We start from the raw sequence: 23,717 nt of genomic DNA on the forward strand, positions 1-23,717 counted from the left end.
CATCCTAATACCTTCAAAGGCCCTCTCCTTATAAGAGGAAGTGCTTTGGGGTTTTTTCCCTTTTTTTTTTGTGAGATAACACATGGCTGTGGCCAATGTAGCCACTGGATGCATGTGGGTAGGAATTTTTGGAATATCCATAATAAACCTGCTGAAGTGTCAAGACTTGCTGATATCGCAGTGGTTCAGCTGTTTTTCAAGCATAAATGGTTTCAATTTAATGCAAGGCTGCGAGTTTGTGCTGTGTGTGTGTGTGCGACCGTGTAGATCAGCGCACGCATTTGGTCAGTATGTGTGCTCACGGACATACAGTACTTACTGATTTGTGTGTCTTTGTGCAAGAACATCTGCTCTGCTGGTAGATGTTCTTGCTAGCTCCTAACCAGTTAAGCTTGTAATAGAAAACTGTGGGTTGCCCTTTACTCACTGTGTCCTCTGCCGTTGCACGCTTTATTTTTAAAAAAAAAAGAAAAAAGAAAGAATACTTGCTAATTAAGATGCTTAGTCCAGGGGTTGTTCTCTTTGGCCAACTTCTTTGCACTGTGGGAGTGGGAAGCGCTGGCAGGTCTGCAAACACAACAAGTGTTCATTGTAATTACAGCCTGTGAGAGTGAACTGTGTTTGTGCATATGTATGCAGTTAAGGCAGCCAGTGTAAACAGTGTACCTACGAAAAATAATAGAATAAAAATCAGCTCGTATCACTTAAAGTGATGTGACAATGTAGCATATATACAAATTTTAGGTCGCAACGAGCAAAACAATGTCTAGATTCCCCTTTTAATCTGGTCGTTTGTGCTCCTGCTTATGTATTGCCAGCTCCAGCCTTTCAGACATTTATTTTCTTCTTGTTTCTGCCTGCAAAGCTTTTATGTGTCTCCGAGACGTGGATTTGAATTCTTACTGTGTTACTGAGCTGTGACACTGGCTTATAACCCAAGCCGTGTTGCAATTTCAGACGTATCACGTTGCTATAGTGATATTTGTCAGGAGAATGCTGCTGAACTGAGTTTAAAATTGAAAGAAATGTAAAGCCTGTAGGCAAAGGGTAAGATTTTTGTTTCACTGACCACTCACTATGAAGCCAGGAGTGATCTGTAAGGCTAGAGAAGCAGCATCAAGACACTACTGCCTGCCTTTCTAATTATATTTGAGGAGCCTTTGGTTGCATGCATGCAAACAGTTCTTTTAAATAAGAAAAAAAGGACTGCATTTTCCTCATGCATTCTTTTTTTTTTAAGAACAAAAATCTGCATTTGTAAGCAATCACCAGCACAGAAATATTAGATATCTGATGGCTACACCAAAACAAATCTCTCAGAGGCTAAACCAGCAGAATAACAGAAGTTCCTTCACCCCCTGACCCTCCTGATTCCTCTAATGTAATTTTAGTTAAGATTCAGGCACAAGCTGGTGTACTGCTGTGGGGTAGAAGTAGACCTAATGCTATATTCTGTATTTTATTCATTTGGTTTTATAGTATAGTTTTTTACACGGTTATATATATATTTCATGCTATTATTTTGAAGTATTTTTTTACTTCCTACCCACACCATAATCAAAGAAATTCTCCAAACCTGCTCATGCTGCATAAAAGATAGGGGGTGAGGGCGGTCAGGGGAGAGGCGTCACAGAGCATGTGCAGAAGTGGCACAAGCATCAACAAAAATCTATCTGCAATGTTTTCTCCGATATATGTCAATTAAAAAATGTACGGGTCTCAGTGGAAGGGTGGCTTTCAAGAATCCATTTTTAAGGAAGGGAAACGGGGAGAAAAGTCTGAGCTATTCCAAATTACACAAGGACTGGACTGAAAATCTATGACAACAGCATTTATGCAGTGCTGTTTTTGGTTCAAATTGTCATTAAAATATGTACGTAGGAGGTCACGAGATGGAGCAACAGTTAGTTTCTACAGCTATCTATAGAACACACAGGGGCTCTGTCAGTGTTTGCAGTTGCAGTTCAGCCAGTGGTGTCAGAGATCTTGTCAAACTGATGGAATTATAAATACTTAACAGTTACCATCAGCTTTTGATCCACCATGCAATATCCCGAACACACTGCCAATACACTCAAAGCATGCCTGAATAGAAAAAACACACAGCTGAACACCATCAGTCATGGATTGGCCTCCCCAGAGCCCGGACATCAGCATTACTGAAGCAGGATCATCTTTACAGAGTGCAGAACAAAAGGCAGAAACATCCAAAGAAGAGTTTTGAACGTCCTTCAAGAAGCCCGAAGAACCTTTCCTGAAGATGACTCAAAGAAATAACAAGAAAACTGCCTAAGACTGTGTGGAAGAATAAAAGTGGTCATACCAAATATTGTGCTTTAGAACTGCACAAACTCTGCCGTATGTACTGTATATCCATTACATATGTTTTTATGAACAACGATAACTATTTCCCATTTTCCTAACAAAAAGAAAGAAATGAGGGGTAGCTTAAGACTTTTGCACTGTTTAACATTAACCAGTGCATGATTCCAGACATTACCATTGTTTTCCAGATCCCCTCCCACTTTTGCAGCTGTTGTGCAAAAAGCTACTCTAGTGGCCCCCACTAGTGCTTTAAACAAGCTTCCAACAATCTCAAAGCAACATCAGAAACTCATTATAACCCACCACCACCCCTTCTGGAAGGTAATCTAAAATACTGATAGAAAAGAAATGTCAGACTTCTTCAGCTAGCAATTTAACTTGATAGCATTTTATATACATCGTATTCCACCAGACGTTGCCAAGAGCAGCCCCCCTTTTATAATCAGTTCTGATGATCTCAGCCACTTGGATATTATTTCTTCTTACTGTGTACTTCATTAGCCTTTTGAATGCGTTGTTCTACTGCTTTCCCCTTAATAAACCTTACAAGGCTTATTATAATTGTAGCACCCCACCCGTGATACGGAGTCTAAATCCACTTACCTCAGTTTGGACCCCCTAGGCGGGGTGTTAGGTTCGTTACAGCCTAGATACCACAAAAAGGTTCTGGTATAGACAGGAATCAGGGAAACTATCAGTAAACCTTTGCCTGCAAGTTAGACTTAACCAGTAGTAAAAGAATCAACCCCAGACAACTCTTTAACACAAACCAAACGTTTACTGAATGTAAGGGCAGGAAAAAGTAATGTATAAAACACCCTTTTCTTAACTCAACTCAAATGATATCCAGCTCCATAAACAAATGAAACATGCTGTGTAAATGAAATATTTCCCTTTGAAATTATGTTAAACAACACAAATTATGTTATCACCTCTTGGTAAGTGACTCACGAATGTACACTCAAAAATATGCTATATAATCCACTAGATACACAATATTCACACATGGGCCCCACACACACTCACATTCACACTTGTTGCAGGCCTGTTTGCTGCTCACGCCGGACGATGGAGAAAAATCCTCTTCTCCCCAGTAAGAGCACGAAAGTCCAACTTACAGTTCAGTTGCTCGGTAGGTTTCCGTTCGCCAGTCCCAAACTAAATTCACTCTCCGCTCTCCCTGCGGACCGGATGCTGTCTCTGCTACAACGCGTTAGCCAGTCACTGTCCAGCTCTCCGACAGTCCATAGCGGCTGCCTCCGTGGCGCAGCCAGGCAGTCCGGGCTAGCCTTTAGCCTCGGCGGTCGTAGCTGGAAACACAGTTTTTTCACGGTGGTGCGACCATTGAACACAAAGTCACTTCCCCCACACTCTGTTGCGAAGCTCTCACACAGTTAGCTTTCTAGTCCGACACTCTTTTGTGCTAGGTAACTTCAGTAAAACTAGCTGAGTCTCTCACTTTGGTTCAGCTAACCTCGTGCATCTCTCCATGCCGTTCTCCTCTCTTCCTCCATTACAACAGATACACAGGTCCCGTTTCATGCTACCTTCACGGGCCTCCAGAAAATTAGAACTCTGAACAATACTTTAACTCTCTTCAGAGTTACATACCATAAAATAATACTTTATGATTAACATAACAGGTTCATTGCTCTAATTACCTGTATTTACCTTGTGACATATTACAGGGCAAATTACATTCAGAGTACAGTTAAATCACATAATATTAACTGTGAACACCTTATGTTACTGTGGCATTTAAGTCCATGGGAATTACGAGTATCTACTCCCAAATTCCCATCCGGGCTACACCCTCCCCCTTCTAAATGCGTTTGATGCCCCTATCAAACCCCACAGATTTATAAACACAAAAATCTGTGCTTTGTTAGTCCAGCTCTAATTTAACACAGGAAGGGCATAGTGCTAGTGGGTGACACCATGAAGTCTGGCAAGTGTGATCTCGTGAATGTCTGTAAGTGCCACTTCCCACCAAAACCCCATGGCTCAAAACCACTACAGGGTGATCTGATGATTGCCCGAGTTCATCATAACTCAGTCTCACCACAGGCCTCTTTAGTCTCTGTGGGCGGCCCACTGGATGCTCCTCTCCTTCCAGCGACATCCCACTCTCTTCGGTTCCCTCCTCAGGGCCAGTCACTGTAACTGCCTCAGGGTCTAGCTGGAGAGCTGGAGGGTTATGATCATCTGAATTTCTTTCAATATCTGCCAAATCAGTGGTTGAACTCTCAAGATCCAACACATTTGGCTTTTGACCTTGGTCCCTCAGAAGCTGTTCTGACAGTGACAGAAGGTTTTCACAATCCATGTATGGGAATTGTGTCAGGCATGCATCTTCGGATTCCGACTCTGAAGAAGATATTGCATCTCCCTGATTGTCAACTGGTGTAGCCTTGGCGAGTCCCCTTTGGGATCGAGTGACAGGTCTATCAAACAACTCTGGTTCACTATCATTTGGAAGTCTCACTAGATACCCTATGGGTAATAAGTGGTTACGATGCACCGTTTTCTCCACCCCCCTTCCCTTCTCAGGTTTCACTCTGTATACTGGTAGACGGGGCATTTTGTCAAGCACAACATAGGGTGCAGTTCTCCACTTATTCTTCAACTTGTGCTTTCCAGAGACACCAAAATTCTTTAGCAACACCCGGTCTCCTGGTGCCAAGGTCTGTTCTTTCACATGCTTGTCATGTGCTTTCTTGTTTCTCTGATGACTTTTGTCAGCAGCCTCTGTCGCTAGGCGGTAAGCTTGTTGCAAATCAGCTTTCAGCTTAGCTACGTACTGGTGATGTGTCAGACTGCTGTGTGTCTGGTCGTTGGTTCCGAAACAGATGTCCACAGGCAGCCGGGCCTCCCTGCCAAACATAAGCAGGTAGGGTGAGTACCCAGTTGCTTCGTTCTGCGTACAATTGTACGCGTGTACCAAATGACTGATGGACTGATTCCACGCCTGTTTCTTCTTGGGATCCAAGGTTCCCAGCATGGAAAGTAACGTCCGGTTAAATCTCTCTGGCTGTGGATCTCCCTGGGGATGATAAGGCGTTGTCCGGGATTTCCGGATTCCCAACACTTTCAGAAGGTCGTGGATCAGCTTACTCTCGAAATCACGTCCCTGGTCGGAATGTATCCGGGTCGGAAGTCCATAATGCACAAAGTACCGCTCACAGAGAATCTTGGCTACTGTGGAGGCTTTCTGGTCTTTAGCTGGAAAAGCTTGTGCATATCTGGTAAAGTGATCAGTCACTACCAGAACGTTAGCATATCCCTGAGAGTCTGGCTCTAGGGATAGGAAATCAATACACACGAGATCTAGTGGCCCACTACTGGTGATCTGGTTCAATGGTGCAGCTCGTTGTGTGGGTGCCTTACGTGCAACACATCTCCCACAATTCCTGATGTACTGCTCAACTTCTGCACTCATCCTAGGCCAGTAGAATCGGTCTCGTATGAGCTCCACAGTCTTGTCCACCCCCAGGTGACCTGACTCATCATGAAGTGATCTAAGCACCATGGCAACATGCTCTCGGGGTAGTACAAGCTGATGGATTTCCTTTCCAGGTTGTCTCTGTACTTTCCTGTAGAGTACTCCATCAGTGATTGCCAACTTGTTTGCCTCTCTTTGAAGCAACATGGCTTCTGCATTGGAGTCTTTGTCGAAAGTAAAGGGAATCGCTCCATTCATAGATTTCTTTACAGGAGCGATCACTGGATCATTGTCTTGTGCTTTGATAAGCTCGGCCTTGCTTATCTGGGTCAAACACCCATAGTCAAGATGAGTGGGGAAAACAAAACACTCTGGGAGTGCCTCAGGGGAAACTCCTAACGATTCAGCAAAGCTGACTGCCCCCCCTCCTGCTGAATTTCTACAGGAGATCTGCTTACACAGAGCTTTGACACTGTCCAAGGGCAGAGTTTGCCAATCAGTGTCCTCTGTTGGTAAGGGGTTGCGCGATAACGCGTCAGCATCAATGTTGCTGCTCCCAGGTCGGTACTGGAGAGTGAAATCGTAAGTGGCAAGAGCAGCTAACCACCGATGCCCGGTGGCATTGAGCTTGGCAGTGGTGAGGATATATGTGAGGGGATTGTTATCCGTCCTCACAGTGAACTGTGCTCCATACAGGTAGTCGTGAAACTTGTCAACTACAGCCCACTTCAACGCCAAAAACTCAAGCTGGTGCACGGGGTAGTTTTTCTCTGATGAGCTAAGCTTTCGGCTAGCAAATGCAACTGGTCGCAGCCCTTCTGGGTGTTCTTGGTTGAGCACAGCACCCAACCCCTGAAGGCTAGCATCAATGTGCAACACATATGGCTTGGTTGGGTCTGCAAATGCTAGAACAGGTGCATTTGTAAGAGAATGTATAATGTTCTGGAAAGCTTCTGTACATGCAGCATCCCACCTGTCCCCAAACGGTTCATTTACGCGATGGTAGGTCTTTTCTGGGACTCTGACAGCTCGCTTTCCCTTCTGGGTTGGTGGGTAACCTTTACATAGTTCAGTTAACGGCTTGACAATGATGGAGTAGTCCTTTATGAAGCGACGATAATACCCACAGAACCCTAGGAAAGACTGCAGTGATGGGAGATCGGTGGGTTGCTTCCAGCGAGCTACCGCCTCAACTTTGCTTGGGTCAGTGGCAATCCCTTTCTCTGACACTATGTGTCCAACATATGTCACCTGTGGCCTGCAGAACTGACATTTGTCAATGGACAATTTTAGGCCAGTCTCTTCCAGTCTGTCAAGAACTTTGATTAGTCTCTGCTCATGTTCTTCCAAAGTTCTTCCGAACACGATCAAATCGTCAAGGTACACTATGACCTCAATCATGTGCATGTCTCCCACTGCTTTCTCCATTACTCTTTGAAAGGTCGCGGGAGCTCCGGTTATCCCCTGGGGCATCCTCTCAAATTGAAAGAATCCCAAAGGACATATGAAAGCGGTCTTCTCCTTGTCCTCTTCTGCCATGGGAATTTGGTAGTATCCACTACGCAAATCCAAGACAGAGAACCACCTGCTGCCAGACAAACAGTCCAACGCCTCGTCAATGCGAGGAACTGTGTATTGGTCAGGGACAGTTCTGCAATTCAGGGTCCGATAGTCCACACACATGCGCAACCGCCCCGTTTTCTTTCGTGCCAAGACGATGGGGGAAGCATAGGGACTCCTTGATTCTTTTATTATCCCCGCTGCCAAAAGTCCTTGCAGGTGGCGGCGTAAGTCATCCAGGTCAGCTGGGGCAACACGGCGGGACCGCTCTCGGAAGGGGGTATGGTCAGCTAGACGGATGTGATGTTGCACTCCTTTAGCCAAACCCACATCCCATTCCTCCGTCGAGAAAACTTTGCCTCTCTCTGCAAGTTTCTGACTAAGCCTCTGTTTCCATTCAGCTGGTATAGGAGAGTCCCCAAAATTAAACAGAGATGGGTCAAGCATAGTAGAAGCTTTTGTGTTTGGGCCGGGGACATCAGTCACTATGTCAGCTACATGCAGATGTGCGACCACAGTGCCCATGGGAATGGCAGTGTCTTTTAGTGACTGGTTGCGCATGAGCACCAGAAACTTGTCTCTATCAAGCATCTTGGAGAACAGTACGGTCGGCTGCACAAGCACACTCGGGGGAAGGGCATGTGAAGCTGCCCGTTCTGTGATGAGGATGCTGTCTCCAATAGTGTGGATGTCTTTGACTTTACAGACAGCTATACGTTCTTTCCCAGCTGGAATGACCAGTGGGCCAGGACCAGTCCACTTAACGTTAGCTACTGGACTGTCATCATCCTTGGCAGACTCAGACATAATAGTCGGTAGGTTCTGAGGCTGCTGAACATTCACTTTGGCAGAGCAAACATTCCCCACCCTCACTTTCTTTCCAGTTGCAGGAATGGGTCTGATTTTATGAACATTGGTGCCCAACAAGACAGGTATGGTATCTGAGCACCGAGGGTCTGGGCACACCAAAGCGAGGACTGGGATAGTCTCAACTTCCTCTCGTGTTTCTTCGGGGAATTCCAATTCAATTTGAATGTACCCCCTGTAAGGATAGCTGGTCTCTGATTCACTTAGTCCCCAAATATCTAGGCCCGTAACAGAGCGTAAAGGCACATGAGACAAGTGTTTTGAATACCAGCTGTCAAAAATGATGGTCACCTGAGAGCCACTGTCTAAGAGAGCGGTGCAAGGTACACCATCTACCTTCACACCGGCTGTGGAGGGTGGCCCTACCAGTCCTTCAGGGAAACTAGGCGTCCTGACATTGACAACACTCCGGTTAACACCTACATTGGTGGTGGTCGGTTCTTTGGCAGGACTGGGAGTTCTATTACTTTCTCCCTGTTTCCGTTGAGCATGAATGAATTTCTGTATCACTTTAGGGTGGTTTTCTGGAGCCTTACACTTGGTAGAGATGTGCCCATCCTCCCCGCAGCGATAACAGAAAAAGTGACTGGGATCTCTGAGTGCTCTTGCTCCCCGCTGAAGGTGCGTGGGAGAACCATGGTGCCTGGGTGAGGGCACCGCAACCCCTTTGCTGGGGTTGACTGACATGACAGAGATCTGTTTTCTTAGCCTCACCACTTCTTTCTTTAATGCTTGGAAGTTTTTGTCTTCTCCCAAGCCGTCTGCTTCCACATTCTCTGTGGATGCTGCCCCAGGTGAATGGACACCTGGCACCCCGGCAGCAGTGGTGAGATCACTGACTTGGGTTTTCAGACCTTGTATCTCAAGTCTGAGATTTTCCACGTGTGCCCCTGTGGGTACAGTAGCGCTTTTGACATGCACGACTTTATTGAGGTTAAGTCTGCGCCGAGAAGCTTCATGCTCCTCTTCAATGCGGACCTCATTTAACAGCTGCAGAAAGGTAGGGGGATTATCTTTTCGTTCCCTTAAACGCAAACTTAACAGCATCAGGTCAGACCCTGTTGCACCTTTAATGAGCTGATCAAGACGTGCTTTGTCTATTAGGGCAGGAGACAGACCTCCCCTTTTGACCACCTTGCTGAGAGATCTCTCCATTCTTCTCAGAAACTCAGAAAGTTTCTCCCCTCTGTGTTGACATAGCATTCGGAAGGCAAAATAGAGTTCCTCTCCTGTTTCTGGTGTGTCAAAAGTATTCTCAATTACATCAATGTATTCTTGAGGTGTTGCTTCAGGGTTATTAAATCGTACAGCCTGTAAAATCTCCAACGCGGGACCCTTTACACTTTCCATTATCCTGATTTTCTTCTCTCTGTCAGGCCGATCATATTCCTCTATCATCAGTCGAGCCTGTAGTATCCAGTTCTCCAACTGCTCCTCTCCTGGGGGTGTGGGAACAACCCCTGAGAAGGTGCGCAACCTCCTGTAGCTGCTATTGTCACTGGCAGGCTTAGAGGTATTTTGCAGAAGGTCACCAACAGCTCTGATGATTGCTTCAGGAGTGGAGGCCTGAAGTGTGGCGGCAGGTCCCAAATCAGTTTGAGATGCCTGCCAGTCATCTGCAACCAGCTGGTCAACTGAACCATCCTCCTCCTCTAAGTGGCCGATGATTCTCCAGGGTGAATTGCTGCCATCAGCTAGAATGTCCAGAGGAATGGCTTTAGTATTTACCTTTTCTCTGCATTCACACAGTACAGTCAAACACTTGCTCTGAGGATCATACATACGTCCTCTAACCTTCACACGTCCAAGAACTTTAATGGATTGCAGAGTTCTTTCTATGACTTCAATCTCTGTGTCCTCGGGAACATCTTTAAGTAGTATGGCATGCGAAGGGTTAAGGCCTTCTCCTTTACACCAGTGCCGTAACTGAGCCATTTCTTGGCGTTGAGTGTGTGAATCTTACTGTATGTGTATAGTGTAACACAATACCAAACACAAACTGATTTTGCTCTGCTGTAACCTACTATAACTTCAAATCACCCTCTCTTTAAAGGTTGTCTGGGTCACAAGTTAATACTAATTACTACCAGTCTTTATCCCAGCGGTGCCTCCATTTTATGTAGCACCCCACCCGTGATACGGAGTCTAAATCCACTTACCTCAGTTTGGACCCCCTAGGCGGGGTGTTAGGTTCGTTACAGCCTAGATACCACAAAAAGGTTCTGGTATAGACAGGAATCAGGGAAACTATCAGTAAACCTTTGCCTGCAAGTTAGACTTAACCAGTAGTAAAAGAATCAACCCCAGACAACTCTTTAACACAAACCAAACGTTTACTGAATGTAAGGGCAGGAAAAAGTAATGTATAAAACACCCTTTTCTTAACTCAACTCAAATGATATCCAGCTCCATAAACAAATGAAACATGCTGTGTAAATGAAATATTTCCCTTTGAAATTATGTTAAACAACACAAATTATGTTATCACCTCTTGGTAAGTGACTCACGAATGTACACTCAAAAATATGCTATATAATCCACTAGATACACAATATTCACACATGGGCCCCACACACACTCACATTCACACTTGTTGCAGGCCTGTTTGCTGCTCACGCCGGACGATGGAGAAAAATCCTCTTCTCCCCAGTAAGAGCACGAAAGTCCAACTTACAGTTCAGTTGCTCGGTAGGTTTCCGTTCGCCAGTCCCAAACTAAATTCACTCTCCGCTCTCCCTGCGGACCGGATGCTGTCTCTGCTACAACGCGTTAGCCAGTCACTGTCCAGCTCTCCGACAGTCCATAGCGGCTGCCTCCGTGGCGCAGCCAGGCAGTCCGGGCTAGCCTTTAGCCTCGGCGGTCGTAGCTGGAAACACAGTTTTTTCACGGTGGTGCGACCATTGAACACAAAGTCACTTCCCCCACACTCTGTTGCGAAGCTCTCACACAGTTAGCTTTCTAGTCCGACACTCTTTTGTGCTAGGTAACTTCAGTAAAACTAGCTGAGTCTCTCACTTTGGTTCAGCTAACCTCGTGCATCTCTCCATGCCGTTCTCCTCTCTTCCTCCATTACAACAGATACACAGGTCCCGTTTCATGCTACCTTCACGGGCCTCCAGAAAATTAGAACTCTGAACAATACTTTAACTCTCTTCAGAGTTACATACCATAAAATAATACTTTATGATTAACATAACAGGTTCATTGCTCTAATTACCTGTATTTACCTTGTGACATATTACAGGGCAAATTACATTCAGAGTACAGTTAAATCACATAATATTAACTGTGAACACCTTATGTTACTGTGGCATTTAAGTCCATGGGAATTACGAGTATCTACTCCCAAATTCCCATCCGGGCTACATAATGATTTAGTTTGCACTTTCATGTTTACACCTCAGGACAATTAGACCCGATTACCTAATACATACAGAAGGAAAATAAGGGCCTAGAGAAGAACAAAGAATGGGAAGGTGTGCAACTAATTAATAGTGTTTTTTCACAGTTTTTTTTTTCATCTTTGTGTGTGTGTGTGTGTGTGTCTGTGTGTCTGTGTGTGTCTGATACTGATGGGTTGCTCTCTTGGATGATTGCTGATTTCTAATTCCCTGCGCACCTCACAGATAAGGCAAAATTGGCTGCAGTCTTTGGACACCTGATACTTGCTTGTATTTGGAACTATCCAAATTACTGAGATAATTTTCTCCCTAGGTTGGGCCAACGGTACACCTGCCTTCATGATAATATTATGTGATTAGTCTTTGTCAACATCATTTTACTTTTTGCTCAGTTGGACTCTTTTTTTTTTCTGGCACACAGAGAATCTGTGAAACTGTACCGCGGAACCAAAGACGAGTCGTTTCTGTCCAGTTAGAAAAAAATGTGCATCAGAGTAACTGATTTTCCAGCGAAAATTAAATAAGACCTTTTAAAAATCAGCATGTTGTTTGACTTTGTGATCAGTGGGATCTTCACCTAGAACGGAAAAGACGATGGTTTCTAGCCAAGCACAAAATAAGGGTTTTAAGAAGTGAAAATAAGCCTCAGCTGGAGTCGGGTGAATTAATAATTTATTTAGCGACACCCCCAGAAGGCCCTCTGAATTCAGCGTTTTCTGCTGTGTTTGTTTCCGTCTAAACAGAACGCAGCAAGAAACCTTGAGGTTGAAGCTGTGGATGTTCAAACTGCAGGAGCTGGAAGACAAATATCAGATCCCATATCCACTTTTAGCGTCCTGAGAGATGGCTTTATGTTGTTGTGTTTGTTGTGTTACTGGATTCAGAGAGCATTACTTTTAATGTTTGTGCTTTACCATTTGGGAGCACTATACTTCACGCTTTATCTCCACCGCAGTTCACTGGGAAATATTGTATCGTTTCACAGCGCATTTATTTGACTGCTATAGTTCCGTGCTGCTTTTAAAAAATGAGAATTTAGGTACAAAAGATAAGCTCAAATCAATTTTTAATCAAAGCTTGCGTTATAAAGAAAGACACCAATTTAGAGGACAGGATAAGGCTAATAAAAAGCACGCTGAATGGTTTTTGGAGTTTGTCTAAAAGTCACGATAGCCTGGCCTCTGCTTCTTCAATTCTTTTTAAATCGGTCTCTTGTGAGGCCTCTACTTGAAGGAAAGTGGCATATTAAATTACACAGAGTACCTTTCAATCTTTACAAAGGGGCATTCAGCCCACTAAGGTTCATATATGTATTCTTTACAAAGCCTTTATCCATCCTTGGGATAAATGTCTGACTGAATCTCATCAAAGACATTACCCACATATAAAGCAATTCTCTTTCCGCCCATCACTTTGTAGCTGACAGTTTAACTGTAGTGGACATTATCTGTGCTCTGGTTGTCTGTATAACCCTCTTGGATATTTTAAACCCTGTATGTCAGTAAGCATCCTCCAGCTCCTCTGGTAGTCCCTTCAATCAGTGGCCTCAAAGATAAGGTTAGTTTAACTCTGCACCCACCCACTTTGAGTCATGAGTAGTTATTTTATCTGTCCTTGCCACATAATGGAGAGTTTGATGGTCCATGGTTTCTGATCGCTGCTAGTCCCTTCATGTGAGGTCACAGTGGCTTTAAATACAAGCCACACTTCCTCACAGAATAATCAGGCCCATCCTATCTTAAAGACCTCATAGTATTGTATCACCTCGGCACTTCGCTCTCATACTGGAATCAGTCGTGCAAATAGAGCCAGATTTGCCCTTCAAGGTCAACTTCCCGTGCATCTCCAAACCAGGATGGCTGCTACGGTCAGATCAGCATCAAATTTTAATCAGTTGGGATTTTTGATTACAATGGGCTAATATCTGGAATCCCAGCACTGTTGTTGTGTTTGATCACTATGAGTACTTTTAGGGTAAAAATTGCATCATCATTATCAATCATGGTCCAATTAAATACATTGCTTTTATTGATTTTATTTTAAATATATATGGGTTAAAACGAGTTTATATCCAGCTGGCAGAGTTTAGTTATCTTTCTCAGTAATGGTGATCATTTAAACAGAAATAATACACATAAGCACTCTCTGTAATAAATCAAATGCAAACATAGTGTAAGTGTTGTGTACTATAGTCTTTTTTAAAATCACTGTTACCTAAGTGTACACATATATCATAGTGTCTTGCACTGCCCACTCATCACAGCTCTGGAATCTGTCCTTTTTTCCACATGAACGCGCCCTGTGCCCAGCATAAGGAGTTTTACGTCAGCAGCTAGAACACCTGTGACTAATCATGTCTTTCACTGCACTCTCCCCTTTTCTCTTTTAATGTTAAACAGTGCCCAAAATACACCCACACAGCACCACCACTTAGATGCTCTGTGCTGAGAAAAATGACTATTATTCATGCTGTACTTTACCACTGTGCACAACAAAGCAACGCAATACAGAAGGCAGGAACATTCGGCTGCTGGCGATTTGCAATTATAATTTGAAAGGATAAAAAAAACACTTTTGATTGCAAACAGCCAGCTTAACTTTTGCCTCATTTTCAAAACAGTTTTTCACTCATTTTCTGGATTCAGTGTTTCCAACAATGAAGTTCAGTTTAATTTGATTGATACTGAGCTGCACTATGGACACAGTCCACATTACAGTCAAAAGCTTATTTGTTTCACCCGTTATTAACAAGCAATCTTTATACAGCTAACCCATCCAAATAAAGAAAAATGCAAACATTAATGAAATGTGAAAATGCATAAGGACCCAGGAACATTCTTTATTATGTTTTTTTTCTACTTCTGCTATATTTGGGATACAAATATTGTGCTTTTTACTCCATACTATTTATCTAAAAGTTATAGTAACTTACTGTTTTGTGCACTTTAAAATATCAATATACTGAGATATGCTGTGTTTTTACAGATAAAAATACCCAGCAGTTAAAAATTAAAAATTATCTCCTCCTGCAAAATGAACACCTTCACTTGGCAAGCGAAAGATTGCTGGTTAAATTCCAGCCGGAGGCACAAATTCCCTTCGGGGAAAGGCATAAAACTCTGCCAAATCAAACATGTGGAGCTATCAGCTGTGGCGACCTCTTGTGACATGGGAAGAGCTGACTGTAGCTGCTTCTTTTAATAGTATATAACTCAGGCAGAGAGGTGCTTTAACCTTTTTAACTTTAGGTAATTTAAGCATATTTTGATACCACACTTAAAGTAGGCTTTTAATGAAGTTCGCAATACCAATATCAGCACACATGTTCGTTAAAAAATAATTCAAGTTCCAAGCTTTTGTGATGCTGTAATGCTGATGCATTACATATCTTACAGCAAAGGGCTAAAGAGCTTAAAAAGCATGAATATGAGCCTAAAAAAGTCTTGCACAATGTCTTCTGCACAATATGGATTCTGAATAAGATTATAAAGTTGAAAATTTGACTAACTTCACTTTTTAAAGCCCTCACCATGAAATAATTTTCAGAAAATTCACATTTTTTAAAATTTATTTATTGAATCTTCTGACAAGTAAAAGAAGAAAATAAGTATTAATTTGCATATATGAGTTTGGCATTATTTTAAATTTATTGCTTAAAAAAAGGTATTGTGCAATTTATTTAGTTTGAAAAACTCATAAAAACATCCAAAACGATACGCTTGCCGTTGACCGCTGATCATAAAATATTTAGTAACATTAACATTTAATGCAGTGCCATTGTTAGTTATGTTGTACAAGTCATGTAAGTCACAGATCAATAATGTCATCTAGCGCTGGTATTTCGCAGCTTTAACTGCAGAAAGAAGTCAGTGCATGGCACGCCACTGACAAACATGAGAGAATTCAAAGGCTAAACTTCACGCTGTGTGTACAGAGTGTATTTATTTACAACGGGTGTTTTTCTCTGCATCTGATTAGATTTTTGTCTGTCACAGATCGGCTAAAGCGTGTTTGCTGTAAACGCACAAGTACAAAGCTCCATTTTACGGTTATTCGGCCCTTTCGACTCCATTGCACCTGAATGCACCTCTAAATAAACTAAATTATGTATTTGAAAACTAGAAACCTTTGGTTGGCCCACTTCCCACGGGGAACACGAGTCCACTGACATACTGTCCAGCACTACAGTGTGATCTTGAGCAGCCAATTATAACTCTGTGACATAAACTAGAGCTTAATACTTCAAAGGCCACCGCCATGAACTCTTTAAAAGTCAAGTCTCAAGGGAAAGTGTTAAAAGCATTGCATCATAACAGGTCTGGCCCACTGGAGAAGTTAAGACCATCCAGTTTACTACTCATCCACAAAAAGCCATTACACAGAGAGGTGCATGTGTGCGTGTGTGTGTGTGTGTGGAGATAAAGATTCCACTGAATCTTTATAACACTAAATAATATTTCCTCATATATACATTTGAAGCAAATAAGACAGAAAACAGCACAATAGGTCGATTTAAAGAGATGTGCGTGAATGACGTTTAACGTGCGAACTGTCACATCAGTGTAATGAGAAGCTTTTGCTTTCCATGTCAGGAAATTGTTCTCAGTTCAACAAGATGATGTATCCTCTTTGATAACGCTGAAGAGATCTTCATATGCTGACGCAGTGAGAGGACTTAATGACTCAAAGAGTGCTGCTCTCTGTCTAAAACGAAACTGTGCAAAGAGAGAGGATAACCGTTAGCGAAGGAACAAGTCTGTCTTTAAAGCTACACGACAACTTGTAATCCTCGCTTTGCTATGACTGTCTTCTTCTATGACGACGGCATCGAGGTTAGAGAGCCAGGCCACGTAGCTCTAGTTTAATTACAAGATTGGCTCGGGTTGCTGTTGTTTGTTGGGGTTTTTTGTGTGTGTTTAATGACTGGCTGTTACCATGCAGACGTTTCTCCTCATTAGCTGGTGATACACAGTGTCTCTGTGTCAATGGCGGCAGAAAAAATATTTAGTCAGAAAGCTGGAATAAAGTTTGTGAACACAAAAACAAGTCGTTCTAATGACGTGGAGGAAAAGCTCTGTCCCATATCTGCTCAAATATGGGACAAAAACCGTATGTATTCACAAAGGGAGACATTTGCATAACCATTCTTTTAATCAGATTTATAAAGGTGTGCATATTTGCACATACTCATGCCTGATTTACACTCCAATCCCATAATAATGCCCGCGTGTAGACACTCCTTTACTGATCACTTGTGTATAAGATCACTGTTTGCACCACTGAAAGAATTTCACTCTACTGTGCAAATGTGGAAATACAGATTTTCTTTACCATGAAGGTAGATCACTTCTTACAGGACTATATCGCCATGGTAACCTGACCCACTCTGGAGCAGGTTATGTTACAGATCAGAGATCATCAGGTATGAAATCAACGCCTACTCAGTCAGTTCTGTGGGAAAAAAAATCAACATCATTCCCAGAGGGTCCCTCGCATCCACATATGTGGATAATGGCAGGGGCAAAAGGAGAAAGAGCATCAGTAATAAATATAGATTCTTAGACACAAATTTATTTTCTTTTTTGGCTACTAACAATTTTTACATTTTTATTGCTCTATAAGTGATAATATATGATCCTGTTTTTCTCTTTATTCTTACTGTCGAACTTAATCGGGGCAACAGCTGAAAGAATCAAAACTAAAACTATCTATTAAACATTCATTTAATGAAATGCTCGATTACAATCTGTCAGATTCTCCCATGTTTTAGTGAGTTGTGATGAATTTACACAGTATTTTTCAGCAGGCTTTCTCTAGTGGCTTGAAATAGCCTAAACACTATCAATACAGCAGGTCTTGTCCAGTCTTACTGACCAAATCCATACAATGCATTTAATAATAAACCACTGCACAGAGGTCTTCCTCTCACATACACTCCCACTCTGTAGCAGTTTCAGCCTGCATTGCGTGTTTAACCTCTTCATATTTTTCCCATGTTAAAGTACGTGGAGGACATGGAGGGGAAACCCTGGGTTAACTTACCAAGATAACGTAGCCATAGTTGGCTCTTAGGCTATGTTCACGCTGCAGGCGAAAGCGCATCAAATCCAATTTTTTTGACCCTATGCGACGCATATCCGATCATGGTATGACAGTGTGAACGGCACAAATCCAATATTTTCAAATCTGATCTAGGTCACTTTCGAATGTGGTACTGAATCCGATACATATCTGATGTTTTAGAAAGCGACTGCTGTTTGAATGGTCATGTCGCATTAAATCCGTCTTTTACGTCACTGACACAAGACCAATTATCAGCGCCGGGGAAGACATCGCGAACACTTCCTGGCCATCCAGTGTAGATGTTAGTCAAACTGTTGGGAAGACAACGTGAACATTTTATTTGTACTGTATAATCTGCAGATTCTGACAGAAATCTGCAACTATCCTTTGAAGCACCGCTCCTCTAAAACAGCAATAATGATAATTATTAGGTTATCTACATTATTATGTAAATAACAAAATAACTTAAAGCAAAAAAAAAAAAAATTGGGAAACGTGAAGTCCGAACTCTTTATATTAAGGGCCATCAGTCAAACAATATTGTTTGCTCTGGGTCTAAACAGAGCTCGTTTTGTGTGACGTCTTCTTTTGCGCATGCGGGGCCGCTTTGAGCGTTCACACTAGAGCGCGTTTGCTGTTGCATTTTATTTGTAGTGTGAACGAGCAGACAAAAAAATCGGATTTGATCAAAAAATCGGAATTGAGCATTAAGACCTGCAGTGTGAACGTAGCCTAAGAGTGTTAATGTAATGCGAAGGCTGAAGGGAGATGTTATCAGAACGAGCACGAGTGTTTGGCTCAGTGATCTGAGCATCATGCCAAAGTGTTGGCTTTGTCCTGTGGCTCCTTTCTGTGTTCTTACGCTGCATGTTTACAGCCGAGCCCTGCATGGTTCTGGTTGTTAAGCCGTAGTACTACTTTGATGAACCAGGTCAAAGGGAGAGAAAAGTTCCATATGAGCACAGGCGGTAAAGTTACTTTTTAGAAAGAGTAGTGTTTCAGGTTTTTGGTCACAATTTCACAGTTTCCGGGTCCATTCATCCATTTACTTCCGTTTCAGTGTCAGCTGCCATAGGACAAGAAGGTGCACCCTGGACTAGTGTGTCGCAGGGTTAACACAGAGAGACAGACAACCATTTAAACCAACTTAGAATCACCAATTAACCTAAGCGACCTCACTAAGTGCATGTTCAAACACAGAGAGAACATGCGAACTCCACACAGAAGGTGCTAACATGTGCCCCTGTGTGGTCTTTATACAGTCTCCTTCGGTTTGTCTGGTTCACCTTCAGCTGCCTCCCATTGATCTAAATTGCTGTTTCGGGAGAAACCACATACCTAAAACCTTCTATTACACTGTTATTGTAGTTCACAGATTACTCGCTTCATCACCAGGGCTGCTAGTTTTTGAATTGTAATTTGCATTGGTGATGTAGGCTGAGGTGGACTGAGGTGAAATGACCAGGTCCATCCGTGTGCCCTGTTAACAAACGCCCTGCAGGAATTCCCACTCCTACTTTTGCAAAAGTGGCCTCACACCAATTTGGCACATTTAGTGAACATGCTTTAAATCAGCCATTCCCAAAGTCAAGAACGCTGCAGCCCACTTAAAAACCAGAAAATCCCATGAGGCCCATCCAATCCTAAATTTTCACTCTAATCAAAACACAAGAAAAAATGATGTAAAATCATCAACAACACAGGATGCTATAAATTGCTAATGCTAAAGCTTTTAATTCAGTTTTTATAGAAATAAATAAATTTATACAAATATGTAAGTGTACATACTTGTTAGTAATTTCAAACAGATTTCAAACTGTTTTTACTGTAGCCCATTTGCAGTACCTTCGTGATCCACCATGGGGCCTCAGTCCACACTTTGAGAACCACTGCCCTAAATTATTTAGTTAAATTAGTGGAGAAAATTATATATCAAATCAGGCTTGATTTGCACTAAGAAACACTTTTTATTGCAAATTCTTCTTATATTATATATGTTATAAATGCCAGTCTACCTGTGTGGAAAGACATATGCATTGTTGCGCAGACATGGTACACATCTGGCCCCTCGAGTGCACCTAAGGACTGTTTTGGTTCCTCAGTCACTCAGAGGAACTTTAAAATAAAGGTTGCGACAGCTCTGTCGTCTCTTGTTTTTACCTGCATAGCTCATCCAGAAGCAAACCACTGAACCAATCAATGATCTATTGTGCTGTTCCCAGGGGCTGATAGGTAATATGCAAAACACCTCAGTCTGCATTCAGCAGAAAACATAAATTTGCAATGAAGACCTGGGAGGAGCTCAGTAGGTCCGTGATTAGGAAATGGGATCGTATTGGGGTAAAGCTGTGCAACACATCCTTTTGCTTCCTCAGCATTCTTGTCGTGCATCTTTAACATCATTCTTTATGAGGCGCCATAAAACCAAGATTATTAAAAGCACCTGCACTGAACCACTGAAGTTTCTGCTTTGAACAAAAAAAAGTGCAGACACAAATTTTTCTGCTATCTTGGCATCTACGCAGTGGAAAAGCAGTCAGACCGAACTGGCACCCATGGGACTGCTTTGCTGGAAATGTTGAAGGTTGAGGTGAACATTGATTAGTGGCGGCAGTTCAGGTCATGCCCCCTCTCTGCATCAGTATGTCAAGGTTGCCCTTTCCTTTGCAGAGTCCTAGATGTGACTGCAAATCTCTGGCTGTCAAATCGGTGTATGATTTCTGGGTTGAAATATTTGACTTTAAAATACGAGACCATGCCGTAGACCATTAGATCATGAAGCCATTCCTCTCACTAGTGCAGAGAAAAAACCTGTGATATGAGTCACACTGTAATTTCACAACATGTGAAATAATATTAGTATTACAAATAAAAATGATTTCCATAGTGTGTCATCATCTGTAATTGACTACAACCAACAGCCTCCTTGATCACCTTTGTATGACATTATGTTTAGTTTCATGTGACCAGATCAACCAGTTCTTATTTGACTATTTGAAATAAACAGAAGAACTTGTGTTTTATGGCCTAAACCCCCACAATTAAGATAAAACCTGCAGTGAAAGAAGTCAACAGAATTTTTTATTTGAACCTATGAAAGTACAGAAGTACTGGGGCTGATAAATCATTAATACTTTTGTGGCTGTTTATAAGCATGAGGAGAAATTTTAAAGTACATTCTGTTCAGCTGACTCTAACCTGCCCAAACTGTGTTTTGGTTCTCTCAAAAGTATCAGGGATAAAGCTGTGAGGCCATCAGATGGTTGGAATCAGTGAAAAGAACAACGTTGATCTGTTTTCAGTTTATTTGCTCTTTTTCAAACATTTTGAACACTTTATATAAAGTGAATTATAATTAGATTTTACTCAAGTTCAAGTACCTTAACAGAGTATTTCGTTTAGTTTTGCCCAAAACAGAAAGGTATCACACACATATTGAGCTATGATAATATATTCGAGCACAATATTTGCTGAACACTTCCAAAACACATCTTTTTGTCTTTTTTGTCTTTTTGTGGACACAGGTGGAAGTCCTTCAAAGAAATCCATTTCTAATGAACTTGAAAGTCAATATTTAGTATGAACACCTTTATTCTTCAACACTTTGGATGTTGGCTGCCTTTTGTTCTGTTCTCTGTCTGTCTGCTTCATTAACATTGAGGTCTGAGCTCCGGGGAGGCCAATGCATGACTGATAGTGATAGTGGTTCAAAATGTGATGGAACTTTTCTGCATTTATAATTCATACATGATCATTTTGTGCAAAAAGATTTGGTGTCATCGCTCCATAAGACCCATTTCCACTGATTTTCAGTGTTGTGTAACTTGTTATCCCGCAGCCTTTTCTCCCTGCTTACCTTCCTTAAGAATGGCTTCTTGACAGCCACTCTTCCAGTGAGACCGTTTTTGATGAGGCTTCTGTGAACACGAGATGGATCAGCTTAAAGGTCAGATAAATCTCTCAGCTCCTGTGTCAGGCCTTTGCTGGATTTCTTTCCTAATTCTCAAGGACATAATTTTCAGATACTGTTCATCCGCTCCAGACTTTTCAGGGCTGTTATTTCTTCTTTTGTCCACCACTTCTCCAGTTTCTACAAATTTTTAAGGACACACTACACACCACTCTCAGATATGCCAATTTTCCAGCTAATAGCTTTTGGTGATTCGTTTGGAATTACCTTGTTGGTGAAGAAATGCTATTTTATGCCTGTTAAACTGTGTTAGCTTTGGTATGTTTGCAGATTCAACTGAAGAACAAATTATGCATTTTTGTGACAGGCTGCTAGTAAAAAAGATGCAAAATGTATTTAAAGCTGATCCTTTGTTAAGTTTCTGTAATGTGTTGACACTACACTGCTTTGTCCTTTGAGGTAGTTGCCTTTTTCAGGCTTGAATGATTCATAGGTCAGAGTTACATGTAAACAAACAAACAAATAAAACTGGCAACCCTCTGGACTGAAAATGAGTGAAAAATCAGACATTCAGAATAGATTAGACCACTTTTTAAAAATACAGGATCATCTGGCTCCTTGCAAGCAAAACATAAAGGAATGATGGGTGGCTCAAGACTTTTGCACAGTACTGTAAGGCAAATAATTTGAGGTATTATTTTGTTCTGTACAAAATACCACTGTGTGACTGCTCTATATGTATTGTATATGTTAAAAAAAATGCTTAGTTTCTGTGTATACAGTACATTCTCACATAAATAGATTTTCCCTCCAAAATGAGATTTTCTCTTCTCACTGCATTTGTTTAGCCTGGCAACCTTCTCTGAGAGCCTACACCTAAGGCAGTTAGTCACATTAGGGCTGTATCCACCATCCTGTGGTGTCTGGGTTGTCAAGTAAAGCCAGAAAAGATTTTTGAAACTCTCACCTTTTTTTGCCCTGGAGATATCAGAAAAGGAGCTGTCATTCAAAGAGGCCCTGAAGCTGACAGTCAAACAGTGATGAATGCTAAACGCGCTGTGTGCGTTTTCTACGTCTGTGAATGTGATTACGTCATTTTAAAGCAAGTTCAGTGGTTACGTATTGGGGCCGCATCTTTTTCAGTATCTTATGTGTGGTTCAGTCACATCCTTGCCCCTGACTTTGGTAATCACCTGCTCGGGTCCTCCTCTCCCAGCTGCTGGGGACGGTTTAGGTATGAAGGTGGAGATTAAATGCAGCTCTGAAGTTTTTCCCTTTCAAAAACACCCTCCACTCCGCCAGCTGCCAGATCCCCCACTCTCTTATCTCGGTGGGCTTTGAAACTCGCAGCGAAAACAAGGCAAATAAGTTGAATCTTCTTTTTCATCAGCTTCAAAACAGCCACTGTGGCAGATGTAAAAATAGAAACTGTCATAAAAGCATTAATCATTTAACTCTGTATGACGCCAATCAGCTGGATCTCGACTGTACCCGGCACAAAGTATTCCCCAGGTTGGAGCTGCAGAGGGAACATAATCACAGGAGACAGCTTTGTTCTCACAGCCATGTTCTATGCTGAGATCGTTATCTGAAGAGGAACATCTGTCTGTCTGAAGCCATAAGCTTTTGTCATACCAGGCTCTAGCATCCGGCTCAGTAAGAAATCCACTTAACACACGCGCACACACGCACAAGCATGGGCACAAACTGATAACAAATACACATCAGAATCCAGCACAAGTAGAAACACAAGGAATCTGTGCCGTTTTCTCCCCGATGCTCCGACAGAAGACGAGCACAAAGTAATCGCACAGCCTTTTCAAAGAAGCTGAAGCTTACCCTCTGGATGGAAGGTATCCCTGTTATCTGTACTTGCATCGTAAATGATCAAAATTACGTCCTGGACTTTTTGCAAAGTTCTGGGGAATTTATATGCAGCTAGATATATAAAAGTTTTCATCCACAGCCATATGTTCACAAAGCAAGCAAATTTCTGTCAGAGCGGTAAGCCTGCAGGAACATATTAAAGTGCTGCATGTGACAAGTAGCACAGCTTCGGGGTTCCTGCAGGGGACCAGACTGATTTAGTGTCTGCCAGACTGATGAGCCTGAGAGGCACACAGTTATTGGCCCCGACCACACTAGCCAG

Source organism: Rhamphochromis longiceps, linkage group LG2, assembly GCF_057381845.1.
Source record: "Rhamphochromis longiceps isolate RC_006_pf linkage group LG2, R_longiceps_female_GT1.1, whole genome shotgun sequence".
Classification (NCBI taxonomy): Eukaryota; Metazoa; Chordata; class Actinopteri; order Cichliformes; family Cichlidae; genus Rhamphochromis; species Rhamphochromis longiceps.